This window comes from Canis aureus, chromosome 20 (assembly GCF_053574225.1).
Source record: "Canis aureus isolate CA01 chromosome 20, VMU_Caureus_v.1.0, whole genome shotgun sequence".
NCBI classification, from domain to species: Eukaryota; Metazoa; Chordata; class Mammalia; order Carnivora; family Canidae; genus Canis; species Canis aureus.
The window spans coordinates 59181058-59194057 of record NC_135630.1 but is presented as its reverse complement, the minus strand read 5'-3'; the positions used below and the strand labels follow the sequence as shown (position 1 = coordinate 59194057).

General features: G+C 47.3%; 1 long non-coding RNA gene across 1 annotated transcript in view; it reads left to right on the top strand.

Annotated features, from left to right (window-relative positions):
- The window catches only part of LOC144291855 (uncharacterized), a 112131-nt gene that overhangs the window by 3317 nt on the left and 95814 nt on the right, over positions 1-13000 (top strand). The window contains exons 3-5 of the long non-coding RNA XR_013359426.1: positions 1092-3488; positions 5865-7121; positions 9139-9260. This is a non-coding gene — a long non-coding RNA (uncharacterized LOC144291855). The remainder of the gene's footprint in view (positions 1-1091; positions 3489-5864; positions 7122-9138; positions 9261-13000) is intronic.

Genomic DNA, 13000 nt, shown 5'->3' with positions numbered 1-13000 from the left:
GGACGTGTTTTCATTTCTCTTGGGCAGTGATTAGGAGTGGAACTTCTTGGGTATGTGGTAAATGTATGCTTAACTTTTTGAGAAACTGCTAAAATATTTTAAGAGGTGGCTGTAACATTTTACTTTCCCACCAGCAATGCCTGAGAGTTCTCCTTACTCCAGGTTCCTGACAACATGCTATTATCTGTCTTTTTGATTATAGCCGTTTTAGTCAGTGTGGAGTGGCATGCCATTGTGGTTTTAATTTGCATTTCTTTAATGACTAATGATGCGGAGTGTATTTTTATGTGCATATTATCCATTCATGTATCTTCCTTGAAAAGAGATCTATTCAGTTTTTTGTCCATTTTTTAATTGGGTTGTCTTCTTATTTTTCCATTAGAAGAGTTCTTTGTATATTGTCGATACAAGTCTTTTATTAGATGTGTAATTTGCAAATATTTTCATGGCGTTCTTGTATTCTAGTAGAATATACTAGTGATCGTATGCTAGGTGATATTGCTGAAAATCCCCAGGGACACCCTCTTCTGAGTATGGAGTCCTCTGAACTGAGAGCCCGAAACATCTTTGGGATCTGTTCACCCTTACTCAGCCCATGAGCTGTTCCGTCCTCCCTGGGGGTAATTTGGGATAGATGAAGCCTGAGCTATGATTCAGGTGGGTCTGCCTGGGCAAGCACCGGGAAGGGATTATGGGTCCACTTCCCTAAATGGCTTGGGGAGCAAATCGAAACCGTGAACTAGAAGCTCCTTACCTGGATAATATAAGAAGGTCAAAGAGCGGGCTCGGGGAAGGATCTATTGCAGTTGGTGCTCTGTGTCGTGCAGTAATAGCATATGCTCCTAGGAGTTGAATCCCAGCTCAGGTGTATGTGGGAAGGCAGGACTCACTCCGTCGTGGCCCCAGTGTTATTGCCAGTGTTTAAAATTTTTTTTTAAAATGGTGAGTTTTTTCTTATTCTGACCACAAAAGTAGGGGATGTGTTTCTTATTGGCTTTTGTAACTTGGACTCTACAATCAAGAGAACATACAGTCATCTCCAAACTGTTATATTTCGTGGTTAGCTTAACTTGCTTTTTTTTTTTTTAAAGATTTTATTTATTTATTCATGAGAGATACAGAGACACGGGCAGAGAGAGAGGCAGAGAGATAGAAGCAGGCTCCACGCGGGAGCCCGACGTGGGACTTGATCCCAGGTCTCCAGGATCATGCCCTGGGCTGAAGGCAGGTGCCAAACCAAGAGTCACCTGGGTGTCCCAGCTTAACTTGTTTTTAAACTGAAATTTTTAGAATTTGTATCTCCCATCTCTTCCTTTGTGACTGCCATTGCTCTTAGGCCTTTCTAAAATCAAATATTAACCAATGTTCTCCATTTATAAAAAAAATTTATTTAAAAAAAATTAATTTCATTTAATTCTCAGATTCATGTGGGGTTTATGTTAGTAGATGATGTGAGGCAAAGCCCTATCCCTAATTTTTTTTCAAGTATCTTATCAGCTATACTATCACCTTTATTGAAAAAAATAGCTCTCCCCTCCACTGGTGGGTGGTGATGCCTGTATTAAATAGAATCTTATTTTTATGTTTAAAAAGTATCCTACTGTTTTTCTTATAGGCATCAGTTTTGAAAGGCAAGGATTCCAAAGTTTCTGAAAGAACGGTCGTGGTTGCTGGTCATTCGGTTGGCCTTTTTAATGATCAATTCCAGACCACAGTAGTGAAGACTCACTTCCAAGCTATTAAGAGTGAAGGCAGAGTTGATGAAAATGTGGTATATCCCACAAGACCCAGGAGAGTTGCAAATGTGACATTCAAAGAAAAAAAAAAAGGTATTTCCAAGTCAACTTTTGTCATCTTAGAAATACTTCTGTAATGAAATAAAAAACTGAATTTCATTAAAAATGATTCATGAGATTGATAAAGTTCAAAGTAGCTTTTTAAAAAGATTTTATTTATTTATTCATGAGAGACACAGAGGGAGAGAGGCAGAGACACAGGCAGAGGGAGAAGCAGGCTCCGTGCAGGGAGCCCGACGTGGGATTCGATCCCGGGACCCTGGGGTCACGCCCTAGGCTGAAGGTGGCGCTAAACCACTGAGCCCCCCGGGGCTGCCCTCAAAGTAGCTTTTTGAAAATATTATCCTATTCTGAATATAAAAGTGGAACAATATTACACTAACATGAATGTATGTGAAAATAGCTCATGATAAAGTTGTAGTAACTGCCTAACTCTTGAAGACTTCTTTTTTTCTATATTTGAAATCTGTCCAGCTTTTGGGGGAAAAAAGTAATACATTTTATTGTAGAAAACTTGTAAAATACAGAAAAAAAATCCACAAAGATAATGTATAATCTCACCAATGATTTAACTGCTTTGGAATATTCTTTCTTTAAAGATTTTATTTATTTATTCATGAGAGACACAGACAGAGAGGCAGCGACCCAGGCAGAGGGAGAAGCAGCCTCCCCACAAGGAGCCCGATGCGGAACTTGATCCTGGACCCCACGATCAAGTCCTGAGCTGAAGGCAGATGCTCACCTGCTGAGCCACCCAGGAGTCCCTGCTTTGGGAATTTTCAAGTGGCTTCAGCAGTATAATCATACTGTATGCTTCTCTTTGTGCAAACCAGCAAAAGGATATTTTAGTGTAGCATTGGCTTTATCGCTGGCAAAGTTGGATCGGAGAAATGTGGCTTGGATCTGAGCTCAGGTCGAGCCATTCTATTCCACACCCCATCCTTTTTTTTTTTTTAATTTTTTTTTCCACACCCCATCCTTGACATAGGTGAGGACATTGGGTATGCAGACCTGGAGGTGGGGGGGGGGGGCTTGATGGTTCAATGACTGGCAAAATAGGTTGACAGAGAAAGATGTCTTGTGCCAGCACCTTGGATGTAAAATACCACATGGTATTGGAAGTAGAAGAAAGGCCTGGCTTTGCGTGAGGCAAAGATAGGATCTCGAGAGAGACCTAGGAGACTAAGGATTGTCAGCACCTCGTCTGTCACCCTTAGTTAAGTCATTCCTTCTCAATGGGGGGTGATTAGGTAGGGAGGTGGGAAGGGCTCCTTATTATTTCTCTAACAGGACTGTAGTGTTTTTATTTTTTAAAGATTTATTTATTTATTCATGACAGATACAGAGAGAGAGAGAGCGAGGCAGAGACACAGGCAGAGGGAGAAGCAGGCTCCATGCTGGGAGCCCAACATGGGACTCAGTCCTGGGACCCCAGGATTGCGCCCTGGGCCAAAGGCAGGTGCTAAACCGCTGAGCCACCCGGGGATCCCCAGGCCTGTCGTGTTTTTAGAAGTCAACTTTTCCAACATTGCATTGGTAACTCAGAGAGAGAAAGAGAAGGTTCATTCATTCATTCATCCACAAAGATTTGTGAGTGCCTATTATTTGCAGGGGACCACTTCAGGCCTTCAGGATATAGCAGTGAGTGAAGGAGGCAAAATGTTTTCTTTCCTGGAGCATACATCCGGGCAGGTGAGCAGATGAGAAAGAAACAAATAAATGAATATACGTTATATTGGGTGTTTCACTCATTTGTATACTTATACATATTTATATATTCATATTTATGTTTATGTATTTATTTTTGTATGTTAACATACGGGGGGAGTGCTGGGGAAAAATATAAGAGAGAATAAAGGGATGGAGCGTGATGGAGAGTGCCATTTTATTAGATAGAGTGGGTAGGGACATAGCCTCTTTAGATGACATTTGAGCAGAGACCTGAATGAGGTAAGGAAATGACTCATGCAGAGAAGGAATAAGAATGTTCTAGGCCAAGGGAAGGACCGGGAAAACTTCACCGAGAGGGTAGCATGCTGGGCATTTTGAAGATAGTAAGGTGGCCCGAGAGGCTGGAGCAGAGTGAGCAAGGCGGAGGGTAAAGGGAGATGTGGCCAGATGGGCAGCTGGGGGCAAGTTGATGTTAAGCAGCCTAGAGGTCAAGGCAAGGCGTCTGGATTCTATTCTGGGCGAGCTGGAAAGCCATCAGAGGGTTTTGGACAGACGACTGACAAAGTGTGACTGCCTTGTCTTAGGTGGTCGCTCTAGCAGCGGCAGGAGAGCAGGAGCTACTAGTCCTCGCTGGTTTTCTCTGCGGTGGTAACAGGGCTGGTCGTTGGGAACTGGTGGCCATTCGGGATTTGCTTTCAGACTGGGTGTCGCTTTCTGGGATATTGAACACTGGAGGAAGAGCACTTTTGGGGGCAGCCCGCATGGCTCGGTGGTTGAACGCTGCCTTTAGTCCATCCAGGGCGTGATTCTGGGGTCTCAGGATCGAGTCCCGCATCGGGCTCCCTGCATGGAGCCTGCTCCTCCTCTGTCTGTGTCTCGGCCTCTCTGGGTCTCTCATGAATAAATAAAAAAAATCTTTTTTTTTTTTTTTTTTTAAAGAGTACTTTTGGAAGGGGGATAGTTATCTCAAGAGTTGAATTCTGGTCCCTGAGACGTTTATTAGGATAATGAAATAGAGATTTCTACAAGCACAGGGAGGTCAAGGCCAAGGATAGAATTTGCCAGTGATGCATCTAGAGAGAGCAGCTAAAGGCGTGAGACTGCAGAGGTCACCCCTTGGCTGGGTGTGCGTTTGCAAAGAGGTCCAAGGCCCGAGGCCCGAGACATGCCAACACCTAGAGAAGGGGAGGAGGAAGAGAATTAGCAAAGGAGGTGGTGAATTAGAGGAAAAGCAGGAGGGTGTGGTATCCTGGATTCAAGAAGCGGAGTCTCCTCATGGCCATAATCACCGTATGGAGAGTGTCCTTTGAGGTTTTTGGTTTCTATTCATATATATATACACATGCACATTTGTGTGTCTTAAAAATTAGGAATAGGATCATAGCCACACATAAAATGAGCTGTGAAGTAGAAGAGAGAACTATTTCAAGGTTGGCTGTCAAGGAAGAGCAGAGAGGAGCGGCCGGGCAGGCTGAATAATGGGCTTGGAGGTTCCTGGCCCCATAGTTGAGGCCGCTGTGTGTGCGGCCACCTGGGCGCTGGGCCTGTCGGCTGGAAACAGGATGGCTGTCGCGGGCGCTTGGGGTCCGCTCAGGGCGCAGACTGTCATCCTGGTGCGAGGGTGAGGCGTGCTGGCTGGGCCGTGGCCTCCGAGGGTGCCCTATGTGGGGACACCAGACCCCCGCTCCGCGACCCCCGGAGGGAGAGGCCGGCGTCCAGCTGGGAATCCGGACCCTGGCACAGCCCCCTGGTGGCGGGCTCTCCTCTCTGTTGCCCTGCTCCTCGGGATGCTCTCAGGCGGCGGGGGCCCCCGTGCTTGACCCAGGCTGTCAGGTGTCGGGGGCAGGGGGGACGACACTTGGGGACAAAGAGCCAGCCAAGGCAATGCCCAGAGGGCGCCTGGGGGGCAGGAGAGGCAGAGGTGAGAGCAGGCTCGGCCTCCCCCGGGCTCGGGGCTGGGCTGTGAGGCTCCAGAGCCCGGGTGCAGCGGGGGGGCCAGGGCGCAGCAGGGGACCAGGGCGCAGCAGGGAGGTAGGATGCAGCTGGGAGGCAGGGTGCAGCCGGGGGGCCAGGGCGCAGCGGGGAGGCCAGGGTGCAGCAGGGGGTGGGGGGCAAGGTGCAGCTGGGGGCCAGGGTGCAGCCGGGAGCTGGGGCACAGCGGGGATCAGGCCGCCACCAGGGACCAGGGCACCGTGGCCTGACAGGCCCAGCAGTGCACGGTGCTGACGGCTTTGCCCCGAATACCACAGTGTCTCCAAAAGTGTTCGGCTGCCTGTGCCTTGGGGACTGCGGGGAGGGGGGCCCTTGAACCCCGAGACAGTGCTGCAGCCGCCCCCCACGCTGGTGCCCAGTGCCCAGGCCATCTCTCTCCCTCTCTCTCTCTCTCTGTGCCTTCAGGTCGCCCCCCTGTGGAGCCGAGCTCGGCCTCCCGGGTGTGGGGTCCAGGCTCCCCGAGGGGCCCTGAAGAGGAGGATCCCCATGTCACCTGCGCCCCTGGGCCCCGTGGATGCTGTCGGGCCAGGACTGTTTCAGGCTGTCCGGAGGCTCAAAGAACCTGTGCTCCTGGAAGCAAGTTCTCTTTTAGCAAAAACCAGGAATTCCATGGGGGAAGAAGGGGTGGGAGGGCGCCTACAGCGAGCAAGACCGCGGGGGGCGCAGGCCGCAGGCCCAAGGCCGCCTGCTCTCCACACGCGTCCTTCCTTTACTGCAACAGGCCTGAGCCCTACGAAGCGCCCTGACAGTGCTGAGTGTCCTGGGAGGAGAGCCGAGGGCCAGGTGAGCCCCTGGATAGGACGCTCCAGGAGACTCCGGCCAGGTGAGCCCCCCAACAGGACGCTCCAGGAGGCTGCGGCCTGGCAAGGACGCGGTTGTCAAAGGACTGAGGAGTGTTCCCTGCTCCTCACATCAGCCTAGGAAAGGGACACGGACTCTGGAGGAAGGAGGCCGGGCACCAGGGGTCCTCGCGCGGCCTGCCAACCCCTAAGTTCCAGGTTCCCTCAGGTTCTGGTCACGTTTTATGAGACGCACCTTGACCTCATTGCATCGCCTTCTGACACACGCTTGCTCCAAAAAGAGGTCGTGGACTCGAGGCTGACGCGGTGGCGGGGCGACCGCCGTCCTCATCCGGCCGCGCTGCGGGGGACAGTCAGCACCGGGCCCTACGCTCGGCTCTGCGTCCCGCGGCCAGGGAGGAGGCTGCCGGGACACTCAGCCCATCCGACTCCAGAGGGAACCCTTACAGCTCGACACTTTGGAAAAAAATCTCATTAAACTTTGAAGAACCTCACTTTCTCTGCACCTCCAAATTCTTAGAGAAGTAGCTTTAATTCCAACATAGAAGACGTCTGGAGGATGGCTATGCCTGTGGCATTCACGGTTCGTGTTTACGCCGAATACAACCAGGAGGCTGGCAAAGCTCACTCAGGAAGCTGCTTAGACTGAACGTACTTTTTTTGTTTAAAGATTTAATTTATTTATTCATGAGACACACAGAGAGAGGCAGAGACACAGGCAGAGGGAGAAGCAGGCTCCATACAGGGAGCCTGACGTGGGACTCGATCCCGGGACCCCGGGGTCACGCCCCTGGCCGAAGGCAGATGTTCAACCGCTGAGCCCCCCGGGGGACCTCCCGGATTGAAAGTACTTCTGAAGCAGGTAATCATTACTTAAATCTGATTGATATGAGGCTATTGGACAATATGGGACATTTTTATTGTTGCTTATTTAGTCTATGTAACATATGGAAATTGTTGGTTCTGTTAGAATTATGAAGAATTACAAAGTAGGGTTTCTTTTTTCTTTATTCCCCCCTTTATGTTATAATTGTGTGGTTAAAGTAATGGCATTTGAGAAATAAAATCGTGAACGTTTCCTTAAAGATGACAGAAGGATTTGAAAATTCATTACTGGAAAAGGGAAATGAGAGTTTGTAAGTCGTCTGGTTGTCTAGGATTCCCCTGAATTTAGCTCTGGGATAGTTTTAAGTACCTGGTGCATATTGTCCTAGGATAATGAAATGCATTCATCTTGTTCATCTTGGTCAATAAATGTGGTTGTAATGATGGGAACTGTTTATATCAAAAGAAAAAGTGTAACACTATACGCTTTTATTTTTCTGAAACCCAAATATTTCCGTCTTTTAAAATACGGTATTCATTGTCGTTTGAATTACACTTTTTTTTTTTTAAAGATTTTATTTATTTATTCATGAGAGAGAGAGAGAGAAGCAGAGACCCAGGCAGAGAGAGAAGCAGGCTCCATGCAGGGAGCCCGACGTGGGCCTCGATTCCGGGACCCCGGGGTCACGCCCTGAGCCGAAGGCAGATGCTCAACCACTGAGCCACCATTCAGGGACCCTGGGGGGCTTCAGGTCAGCCCCCTACCAATTCAGGGACCATTCAGGCGTCCCTGAATTACAGTTTTTATCACGAGAATCTGCTGTTTATATCAAGTGCCCAGTAAGATGTCTTTCAATTAAAAAGGTGCCTCGTTTTTGTTTTGCTCCTAGGAGTTTGTCTCAGTCTGGGTCCGTTCAGGAGGGAGAAGGCACACGGTAATTTGAACAAGGAAAGTTCAAAGAATTGTTAACCGTAATAAGGGGTTGGGATAATGAGGGACTGGCTAGTATGAAATAAAGAGACCTCTAAAAAAATAACCGGAATCGCGGTTTAGATAAAGCACCCGTGGAAGAGTCCCCCACCTCCCATGCCAGGATGGAGCCCTTTCTGGAGGGTTTATGCCAGGGGATCTTGCTGGAAATCCATCCTCGAGGTTGCTGGAGGGAACTATTCAGAGGAAGGAAGCGTCTTAGCACACCACAAAATGCATGGGGCGTCGCTGGGGGAGCTGCCAGGGGCTGGGTGCTGCGTGCTGCGTGCTGCTGGCCCCTTGCTCTCCCGGGCCCTGGGTGCTGGGGCTGGACTCTGGAGCTGCTGCTCACGCTTCGTGAGCCTAATGTTGGGGAGGCTGCTCATGCTGCAGAAGCTGGGTCCCCGGAGAAGCTTCCTCTGCGGGAAACCCGGATCCCTAATAGCCTAATAGCCAGCTCCGCGCTGGCTCAAAGCAGGGACAAGACTCTCCTCTGGTGGCGGCGGCGGTGTCCCCCCAGTGCCCTCTACTGAGAGGACTTAACATCCCAGATCCGTATGCACAGAGTAGGCACGTAGGATGGGCTTAGATTAGCAACAGCCGATAAACCGATAACTGACAGTTTGATTTGATACCTACTGAGCCTTTAATTATTATCAGAAATTTGACACTAACAGAAAAGTCTTTAAACAAAGAGCTAGACCAGAAAAATGACGCTCATTCTATTATCCAATAGACGCTGATTCACGAGTATGGATACAGCATCTTCCGCTGGAGGTTATGGATTTCAGATGTTTTTTGTTTTTTGTTTTTTGTTTTTTTTTTACCTATTGCTGTGCATTCTAGAGCTTGTCTAACAGGATTTCCCTTATAATATGCTCATTGTATAATCCATTTCTTTCTTTAGTAACAACTGACATTTTTAAAAAAAGTGACTTAAATTAGAATTTATTTTTGAGGGTTGCCGATACCCAGGCTGATGATGCCGATTCCATCCTGGTGTCAGGCCTGAACCCTGTTGTATGAGTCTGCCACTTGGAGAAAAACCTACCATTTAATCTGATAATAAGTTGGTACTTTTCAGAGAGGCTGCACCATAGTGAAGGGGGCCATCATCCAGGTGAAAAAAAAAGAAGACGGAGGAACGAGCTTCAGATCAAGACAGACAAAGAAGTAGAGTGGAAGAAAGGGTTCCAAGGCATTTGGGTAAGAAATGCATCCAGAAATTCTCGTTGAGCTCGTCCTCTGGGACAACTGTCATGCAGTGTTCTGGAGACAATGGTGGGACAAAGGACGGAAGCGTCACGGATTTTCTAGAAGTCCCTGCTTAGTCTGCTAGAGAAGGCAAGCAAGCCCCTACCTCAGTGCTTGCTGCAGAAGTAGCTGGGGTCCCGTGAAGGGACTGTCAGTGTTTACCTAGGGCATGTCCATCATTTTCAAATTATTAGCATAGTTTTCATAGAAAAAGATAGTGAGCATGTGTCACAGTTTTATTTGCCTTATTGAGGAGTAAACTAGTAGAATCACAATCCTGGCTGTAAAAGAACATGAGAAACGGGATTTAAAAATCAGTAGGCAGAAGCATTGTTCATAAAGACTGCTAAAATAGAAACAAAGCTGATCAATGTCCAATAGTGCTATAATACCGTGGTTTGGGGGGTCGTGTTCTCTGCTAGACAGAAAAAAATAATCCCGCCTTATCATGTTTTTTAGGAGTTAAAATTCTAACTGTACTGAGTTGTAAAATGTCAGGGCCCCAAACAATTGTGATATTAAGTGAAATGAAGTTACATACCTCAAAGGAGATGACCCACTAGTGGGCTTACTGGAGCATGTCTAACAAGGCATTAGTAGGTCCCAGAATTCTTTTTTGCCTTATTTCTGTGTTTTGAGTAATTCTCTTTAACCAGGGTCAGAAGCAGCTTCCCAGAGGTTATGAGCTGATGGGGCGGGCGGGGCGGGGGGGGGGGGGGGGGGCGGTTAGCCTGGTGAAGGGATGGGGAGGGAGCGTAGAACAGCACTTGGTTTGGTAGATGAATGCCAAGTTTAGGGATGGATGAATTTTTTTAAAAAATTTTTTTAGGGATGGATGAATTTTGACAGCTTAGTTTTTATAATTTTTATTTGACGGGCAGGATTCCTTGATTCATCAATAAGAAAGCCACCCATACAAGGGTGTAGAGGGAAGAAAACATCTAATTTCCTTTGTGAATCTCTCCATATTCACCACCATGTTGGTGACACTGTATAAATTTTTCCAAAGACAGTGATTTAAGAAACTTAACCTATCCTGCCTAGATGTCCTTACTGTAGGACCCTTTGCTGGTGTAAATGCTGGTCTAGGAAAATACAGACTCAACTCCGGGAGGCTCTCTTCCGCGTTCTTCACCAACCCCTCTCTTTCATCTTTCACTTCTTCCAAACTGAGTGATTCTGGGAGAGTTCCTAACCCTTCTAGCTTCTGTGTGCATAACCGTAACCGGAAAACTGTACCTATTTTCACGGGGTTATTGTGAGTTTTAGAAATCATAAAAGGTAGGAAGTGTTCAGAGCTAGTAGTTATTATTCTTAAGAACTTAGCCATTCCAACGCCCCCAAGGAGAGCTCCCTCTGCTCGGACCGCCTCATCTCAGGGGCGGCACCAACATGTTACTCCAGCTAGAAAACCGAGAGTTCTTTTCCACCTCTTCCTCTTCTCTCTATTACCTTAGATGAGGCTCATGTCATTTCTTGCCTGGTTTGGTGGGTTGAAGAGTGTTCCCTCCAAATTCAGGTCTACCTGGAGCTTATTTGGAAACAGGGTCTTTGCAGATGTGATTTGCTAAGATGATGTCATGCTAGGTTGGAGTGAGGCCTTAACCCAGGAGCTGGTGTCCTTATAAGAAAGGGAGAGGACACTGAGCCTCAGAGGAGAAAGGGTTAAAGGGGGTGGGCTGATGGGCTGTGAGCCAAGGAATGCCGAGGGTGACTGGGAACCTCCCGGAGCTGAAAGAGGAAGATTCTTCCCTGGAGTCTCCAGATGGAGCAGGGTCTGGCCAAGCCGCAGCCTTAGACTTCCGGCCTCCGGAACCCTGAAAGAAGTTTCCGTCGTTTTAAGCCACCAACTTTGTGGTGTTTTGACAGCAGTTCTAGGAAACCGATACACATGGCTTTCTTTCAAAAAAGTTCTTTTCAAAACAGCTGCCGGGAGCCTCCTATCCGATCCTTGCTGTTGGTTTTGCGTGTGGGACCCTGTTGTATGCTCTGTACCCCCCTCTCGTGACTGCATTTCATGGTACATTTTGTTTGTGGGTTTCCCGTATCCTTTTCCTACTATGTGGTCTCCTCCAGGCCAGGAATTTCATCTATTTCTACTTGATTCATTCTCTGTTTTTAGCGCTGTGAGCCTGGCACATAGTAGACATTCCACAAATACTTACGAGGTATATGAACAATGTTTGAGCTCCCCACAGAATCTATACAGGGCTTTGTACTGAAATGAGCATCCCCTAAATGTGTGCTTATTGGTCCAGGCATTTGTCTATACAGTCTTCCCGCTTGCCGGCATCATAATACTGATATTCATCTCTTACCCCTTGAGAGCAAGCCCTCAGTTCCTACTTACAGGATCTCCTTCAATGTAGGGAACTCTGGCAAGAGAACCTCAAGCAACGAGAAATTTCTCTCTTTTATATTCCTCTCATGTGGGTTGGTCGGTAATGGCTCAGGGCAGGAAGGCCGTGAGCACGTTCCCTGAGAGGGCCCGGGATGGTTCTTCCCATTTGTCCAGTTCCTGACTGGGTTTCACCAGTGAGCCAAGAAGTCCCTGGAGATTTAATGAGATGGTTATGAAGATTTGCTAGTTGTCTACTCTTGCATCTGGTTATTGGAGATAACCAGGAGGTCGGGGGGGGTGGGGGGCTTCCCAATGTGTATAAGCAGTTTGTCCATTAATGCTCGAGATAGTCAAACATTTAACCAGTAGAAGATACCACATGGCATATGTACGTGTGTCAAGAACGTCCCGCAATACTGAGAAAACTAATAGGAGTAGAGCCCCCTTTTGATTTCCTAAGAAATTTAATGTTGGAGGAAATTAATCTAACAAATATTTTACAGATTCAGATATTACAAGAGTATTAACATAAAGAGTAGGGTCTTTCAGGGGGTGGATGGGAAGATGGATAAAGAATATAAAAAAGGCTTTTTTTGTTGTGATGGGAGAAATCTGTTTATTTTTTTATTTTTATTTTTTATTTTTGAGAAATCTGTTTAAAATAGCATGTGATTTCAGGGAAGGAATAAAAAAATAAAATTTAAAAAGGGTAGCATTTTTGAGGGGTATGTGTGAATGTTGGGAAGAATAACTGGCTCCAGAAGAAGGTGGATTTTTATAGGTTAACTGTTTAAAGTATATAACAAGTATCAGCCAAAGGAGACAGCTTACCCTCCTTCTTTCTACTTGGCAAGGTGCCTCTTTGAGTGAAAAATTCTGCAATTTCCTGCTCTTTCTCTCTAAATGACCAAGCATCTTGAGGTCTATCTCCATACCAGCCCTTGCGTTTGTTTCCTCTCCTCCATTCTTTTTTTTTTTTTTTTTTAATTTTTTTAAATTTATTTATGATAGTCACAGAGAGAGAGAGAGAGAGGCAGAGACACAGGCAGAGGGAGAAGCAGGCTCCATGCACCGGGAGCCCGATGTGGGATTCGATCCCAGGTCTCCAGGATCGCGCCCTGGGCCAAAGGCAGGCGCTAAACCGCTGCGCCACCCAGGGATCCCCCTCTCCTCCATTCTTTATGCCACCGCCTTTGCTTTTGCTTCGGGCCTTTATAAATAATAAGAGAAGCGTGGTAAGGAAGGTGCTGCTTGTTGTTCTCTTGTTAAAGGATGGGAAAGAGAGGCGGTCTCCCCGGATGTACAGAGGTAGAGCTGAAGCAGGGTTCACGGTTTCACTGCGTAATCCTGC